Source organism: Pangasianodon hypophthalmus, chromosome 2, assembly GCF_027358585.1.
Source record: "Pangasianodon hypophthalmus isolate fPanHyp1 chromosome 2, fPanHyp1.pri, whole genome shotgun sequence".
Lineage (NCBI taxonomy): Eukaryota > Metazoa > Chordata > Actinopteri > Siluriformes > Pangasiidae > Pangasianodon > Pangasianodon hypophthalmus.
In genome coordinates, this window is record NC_069711.1 from 22,196,191 (window position 1) to 22,203,423 (window position 7,233).

Sequence of the window (7,233 nt, forward strand, 5' to 3'; positions counted from 1 at the left end):
CAGGTTCCGCTTCAAAAACAGCTTCAGCCTCAGCTTCAGCCTTATCTCCTTCTGAAAAAAAAGTCACAGGATTCACAATTATAACTTGATAAAATGTATAGATTGTATTAAATGAGATAAAATGTTTCACTTCAATTCCTAATTTAATTTAATATCAGCAGTTCTTCAGTTACATTACTGACATCATGATATGATATTAATAATAATAATACCTTCTTTGTTGGCCTGGAACTTTTTGTAATTTATCTTCCTTCCTTTTCCTCGTGTCCCTCGCCTGGTCCTTTTCTTTTTATCATTTCCATTCTCACTGTTTTCAACAGTCTTCTCCGTCTTATTGCCGTTTACTGCATCATTGAAAAATAATGTATAATGTCACTATTATAATAGTAATAATAATAATAATAATAATAATAATTATTATTATTATTATTATTATTATCATTATTATTATTATTATTATTATTACATCAGTGTCAGTGATTGTTTCTACTCACCCAGGAATGTGCTGTTCTCTGTTTCAGCACCTTCTGGCTTTCTTTCTTCAGGGTCAGCCTCAGCTTCAACCTCATCTTTAGCATCTACTTCAGCCTCAACTTTAGTCTCTGCTTCAGCAACAGCTTCAGCCTTATCTTCTTCTGAAAAAAAGTCACAGGATTCACAATTAAAACTTGATATAATGTTTAGATTGTATTAATTGGGGCAGATAAAGGGTATAACTTCAATTCCTCATTTCATTTAATATCAGCAATTCTTAAGGTACATTACTGACATCATGACATGATATTAATATTAATACCTGCTTTGTTGGTCTGTAATTTTTCGTAATTGATCTTTCTCCCTCTGCCTCGTGTTCCTCTCCTGGTCCATTTCTTTTTCTCGTTTCCTTTCCTGATGCTTTCAACAGGCTCGTCTGCATTGTTGCCTTTTGCTCCATCTTTAGGAAATAATAAATGAATAATGTCAGTCTTAAATAATGCTAATATTGAAGTTCAGTGGTTATTAATAATACTTATCAGTGAAGGATGAATGCAGTGATTGTTTTACTTATTTGTATTTTTTTGTTTGTTTGTTTACTTACCTATTTCTTTGAGTAGTTGATGTTTGAAGGGATTGTGTGAAATTTATCTTACTTAAAGTGGTATATTAGTGTGAGTGATTGCTCCTACTCACCCAGAGATGTGCTGTTCTCTGTTTCTGTGTCTTCTGGCTTTCTTTCTTCAGCAACGGCTTCAGCCTCAGGTTCAGCTTCAGGTTCAGTTTTAGCTTCAGCTTCAGCCTCAGCTTCAGTTTTAGCCTCAGCTTCAGCCTCAGATTCAGTTTTAGCCTCAGCTTCAGCTTCAGGTTCAGTTTTAGCCTCAGCTTCAGCTTCAGGTTCAGTTTTAGCCTCAGCTTCAGCCTCAGGTTCAGTTTTAGCTTCAGCTTCAGATTCAGTTTCAGCGTCAGCTTTTGCCTCAGCTTCATCCTCAGGTTCAGCTTCAGCTTCAATTTCAGCCTCAACTTCAGCATCAGTGTGAGCATCAGTTACAAGTTCAGCTTCAGCGTCAGCTTTAGCCTCAGCTTCAGCCTTATCTCCTTCTGAAAAAAAAATCACATTATTCATAATTAAAACTAGATATAATGTTTAGATTGTATTAATTGAGGCAAATAAAATGTTTCATTTCAATTCCTCATTTAATTTAATATCAGCAATATTCTCCAGTTACATTACTGCCATCATGATATGATATTAATAATAATAATACCTTCTTTGTTGGCCTGGAACTTTTTGTAATTTATCTTCCTTCCTTTGCCTCGTGTCCCTCTCCTGGTCCATTTCTTTTTCTCCTTTCCATTCCCGCTGTTTTCAACAGTCTTCTCTGTCTTATTGCCGTTTACTACATCATTTGAAAATGATGTATAATATCACAATCATAATATTATATAATATTATTATTGCCACTTGTATTTAATTTTCATAATTACAAATTCACTCATAATGTTTTAAAAATCACTTATAGTCTCATCCAGTTTAACATCCATTAACCATACTGCAGTCTCAGCTTTTATTTGTTTGTTTGTTTGAGTAGTTGTTTGGAGGGATTGTGTGAAATTTATTTTATAGTTAAAGGGATATATCAGTGGTAGTGAAAATTTAAAATGTCTGAACTTTAGTTTTAAAGATTATTTCCAACATTTTAGCATCTTGTTAAGAATATAGGGGTAGTACACATGCAGTATTATTTTTATTAATATGAGCTACCTGTGTTAATTACCACAGAAACAATATGAGGGTTTTCACATTTTGTCAGAAATTATTCTGAGATTATATTTTTTGTTCACCCAGTGGCAGGTCGATTGTTCCCTCTTCCTCCTCCAAGACCTGACTGATGGCTTCATCCTCTTCCTCTGCTAAAGCATCCACCTCTTTCAGGAACTCTGTTTTAAAATATTATTTTCATATTATTGACTTTCCTTCTCATTATTGTTATTCCTCCTATCATTCTCCCTACAATAGTAACTTACTCATGGAGGTGTCATTTGTCTCAGTATCGCAGAGGAAAATTCCCATCAGTACCCTAACGGCCTTAGTGCGGATCCTTTCTACTGTAATAAGAATGTTAAGGGTTCATCTTCAGATTTTGTGTTCAGTATCTTCAGCATTCATCTCAATAATATTGTCAGTTTTCCATATCAGTTCTTTACGCACTCAGTTCTTTGTCATTTGCTTCAATATCCTTGAGGAACCTGCCCATCAGTTCCCTAGCCTCAGCTTCAGCCTTGGCGCATGTCCTCTGGCTCATCTTTTCTCCTGAAACGAGCATTTTTTTTTTCATTAAAATAATTATAGAATTTGACTTTTACCACCTTAACATGTTAAAAAGCAGTAAACGAGCAGTATATATGGAGCACTATGACGTGTTAAGCGGAGATGTTTATAAGTGCTGAGCTTCTTAAACTGGCGTTTTAACATTAATAAATATCAACAGTTACCCAACTTGGTCCTTTTCAATTTGGTTCTTTGTTCATTTAGTACATTTACTCACTCAGATTCTGGCTGGTGGCCTTCTCAGTGGCATCCACAAAGATATCCATTAGCTTGGTTATCTCTCTCGTGTGGTCAAAAAAGTCAGTAACAGTTTTGTCTTCAGTAGAAACGCTGCAATCCTCTTCAGTGTGTTTTGCTGCGATCCTCCTCAGTGGCTTAACGTGGTCTGAAGTGAACGCTCATTGTGAGGGAAAACTGCAGCCTTACCTTTATGACATCATAATGTAGAAAAATTCCATCACAACATTCTACTTTGGGTCCTGCCTCAAACAAGCAGGACAATCAACCAGGAACAAGCCAATGTTTCATATGTATACATTTCAGTTATACAATAGTGTATTTACTAATCAATTTTCCACATTAATTTTAGCTTTTTTGCCATTTTACTAGTCACATCTGTATGTGCAAATATATCAGACCAATATACAAAATCACTGCCCACACATTTTCAATCCATTCTCATCTTAGACAGAAACACATCTGGAGTATGTTAATAGTTTTCACTCATGTACTGTGAAATGGAATACGTAATCCTACCTAATATTATCTTTTTCAAACTAAACAGACTGAAACAGACATTTTATGTTCCTAAACCTTTCAAGAAACAGAATGTCTCGGTCTTAAAGATAGATAATATTCGGGGTGCCATGTGTCCAGTTCCAGAGAGAATCCTCTCCTGATGATAAGCAGGCATAGCTCATGTTTTAGACTTTCCCCACTACTTTTACATAAAAGCCTCCTGATCCAAAAGCTTTTATAAACATAGTTTAAGCCTATTCATAGTGTTTCTGAAGGTGTGGTCTATAATAAATTTTTTCTTCTATGATAAAACATCTGAGAAGCTACAAGTTAAGAGCACTAGCAAGTTTCTTTCTGGTTTATTTTCCTGCATTTCATGTTTGCGTCACACACAGCAAGATGATCACCTTACACTGTACTCTTTGTTTTTCTTCTAACGGGCTCCCAGGGAAGACAATATGCAGCTGATCTAAGCCCAAGTATCCATCATTTAGTGATTACTGGAAGCTGATGCTGTGGTTTTAAACTCTGGCTAAAGCGGACGCATATCTTTTCCTTGAGTTGTGCTTGACACAGAAGACTAAAAAGCATCACAATAATAATATGCCAATGCTTTAAACACACACTCTCACTATATAAAACAGTATATTTTTTTATTTTGTATTACAAAGAAGGCAATATCATAGCATTAATTAATTCATGACAAAATGAATGACATCAACATGCAAAAAATAGTCTACTCAAGTCTCAAGTCTACTTTATTTATAGAGCCCTTTCCACTACAAAGTAGACCAAAGGACTGTACACCAGCACTATAATACAAGGATGGTAAAACAAAAATCAAAAAAAAAAAAAAAAAAAAAAACCTTGAAGAAAAAATTAATACAATTTACATCTTTCGAAAATCAACAATTAAAAGCCATAGAAAACATCAACTGAGGGTGCAAATCTGATCTCAGGTCAAAGAGCATTCCACAGTCTTGGGCCAGCAACCAAAAATGCCTGATCCCCTTTAGTTTTCAGGCGGAACTGAGAGCAGTAAGCAGTTAAGTGTTCTTTGAGGTCTGCCAGAGTTCATATGAATCAGATCCGTAATATATTCTGGGGCCATATCATGGACAGCTTTAAAAACGTACAGCAACACCTGATACTGAATCCGATATTTAAAGGGAAGCCAATGCAGCTTTTCCATAACCGGAGTAATATTCTCCCTTTTCTTTGTGCTAGTAAGGAGCCTCGCAGCTGCACTCTGGACAAATTGCAATTTTGAAATAAGAGATTGACTTACTCCCAAATGAATAGTCCAAAGGGGGGGAGATAAGTGCATGAATCACTAGCTCAAGATCAGCAACAGACAAAAAAAGATTTGATTTTTGCAATAGTCCTCAACTGGAAGAAGCAACTTTTCACCACACATTTAATCTGATGATCAAAACGTTACAGCTGAGTCAAAAATTACACCCATTTGGGACCGGACATTTGTTGTCCATGGACCTAAAACATCTTTTATATCACTGTCAACCTTATTTGGCCCAAAAATGATAACTTCAGATTTAGTCGCAATTAGCTGGAGGCGATTTTGCTCTAACCAGGACTTCACCTCCTCAACACATAATAACAAAGATGAGTGAGAAGTTGGTCCTCCAGATCTAATAGGTAAATAAAGCTGAATATCATCAGCATAAAGATGATAAGACATACTGTGTTTTTTAAAAATAAGGCCTAAAGGCAGCAAAAATAGTGAAAACAGAATAGGCCCCAAAATGGAGCCCTGAGGAATTCCCCAACCCTCACTGAAAAGGATCTTTCCTTCAAATAAGAAGAAAACTATTTTAAAACCTTCCCTCTCAGACCCACAACATGCTTAAATGTTTAATAAGGATATCATGATCTATTAAATTAAAAGTGGCACTAAGGTCGAGCATAATTAAAGCTCCTTGACTACCCGAGTCTGCAGTGAGTAACAAATCATTGGAAACTCGCAATAAAGCTGATTCAGTGCTATGTCCTGCCCTGAAACCAGACTGAAAAGCATCTAGCACATCATTTTCAGCCAAGAAGGAACTCAGCTGAGATAAAACCACTTTCTCCAATATTTTTGAAATACAAGGCAGCTTTGAAATTGGCTGATAATTCATCAAATCCAAAGGGTCGAAAGCAGGCTTCTTGAGAAGGGGCTGAAAGACCGCTTGTTTAAGACATGATGGAAAAATACCTGTAGAGAGGCTACAGTTCACAATAGATGTAATACTCGGCCCAATAAAATCAGCTGTCGCACCAAGCAAACCCGAGGGCAAAATATCCCAACTGGTAGCTGAACGTTTCAATTGAGCAATAATATGACCTACATCAACAGATGAAACCAGATCAAACTCCTCAAAAGTATTGACATTAATAGAGTCATCTCCTACCTTTCCATCTAACTCACAAAACCTGGACCTAATGTTTTTAGTTTTTCCAGACAAAACATTAAAAAACTTCTCACAACACTTTGTAGATGGAGGTATCGTGACAGCATTTGGATTAAGAAACCTGTTAATGGTCTGAAACAAAATTTTTGGTGAGTTTGAGTGCTGCGATATAATATTTGAAAAATAGGCTGCTTTAGCATCCTTTACAGCTTTCTGATATCTAAGAAGTGAATCTCGTAAAATCTGATGAAAGACCAGAAGTTTATTTTTCTTCCAGGCCCGTTCTGCCTTCCTACACTGCTGTCTGAGAACACAAGTATGTTCAGTAAACCAAGGCTGATAATTTGCCTTACAATGCTTAATCTTATAAGGAGCAAAGAGTCCAAGACGTCAGAACAAACAGAGTTAAAAACAGTAAGTAACTCATCTGGATCAGCCGTGAGAGGTGCAGACTCCAACCATGATACATCAGAAAAGGTACTAAAGATCTCGCCAAAAGCCTGTGGTGTAGATGGAGTAATTGCACGAGAGCAAACATAAGAGGACTGACTCGCCCTCATTTCATTCAGCACATATACACTGAAAAATAACAGGCATATGATCAGAAATACAAATGTCATTAACATCAACATCACAAATTGACAACCCTAAGGAATAAACAAGGTCCAAAGTATGTCCTTTCTCATGGGTAGGGCCTGAGACATGTTGGATAAAATTAAATGAGTCCATTAAGTCTGAAAACTCCTTAACCAAAGGCTTCCCAGGACAACAAATATGAATATTAAAATTACAAACAATTAAGATATGATCAGACAGTAACAAACTAGTCAGAGATAAAAAGTCAGAGAATTCCTGGATAAAAGCCTGACTATACTTTGGAGGTCGATAAATGACCACACCCAAAACAGGCGTAGAGAAGTCCAGTTTTAATAACTGAACTTCAAAACTCAAGTAGTTCATGGGCGATAAACGGTGACATTTAAACTGCTGTTTGCACACCGTAGCTAGACCCCCACCACGACCCACTGATCTGGGGGTATTTATTAAGTTATAGTCAGTTGGGCAAAGATCATGACATAGACTCCACTCATCAACATTTATCCAAGTCTCTGTAATAAAGAAAAAGTCCAAAACATTATGTGAAATAACATCATTTAGAATGAAAGTTTTGTTTGTAATCGAATGTGCATTAACCAGCGACATCTTTAAAGTCTGTGATACCGTAGAGGCAACAACTGTGGCTTGACCAGACTTTACCATCTTAGGATAGAGTAAGTT

The 7,233-nt window shown here is 36.3% G+C and overlaps 1 long non-coding RNA gene across 1 annotated transcript; it reads right to left on the reverse strand.

Moving 5' to 3' along the window:
• Positions 1-1,747: 1,747 nt before the first annotated feature.
• LOC128317111 (uncharacterized) lies at positions 1,748-3,326 on the reverse strand. The gene is made up of 4 exons (XR_008300618.1): positions 3,024-3,326; positions 2,503-2,788; positions 2,320-2,415; positions 1,748-1,874 (listed from the first exon to the last, which is right to left on the reverse strand). It is a non-coding gene; the product is annotated as an uncharacterized LOC128317111 (long non-coding RNA).
• Between the last annotated feature and the right edge of the window lie 3,907 nt (positions 3,327-7,233).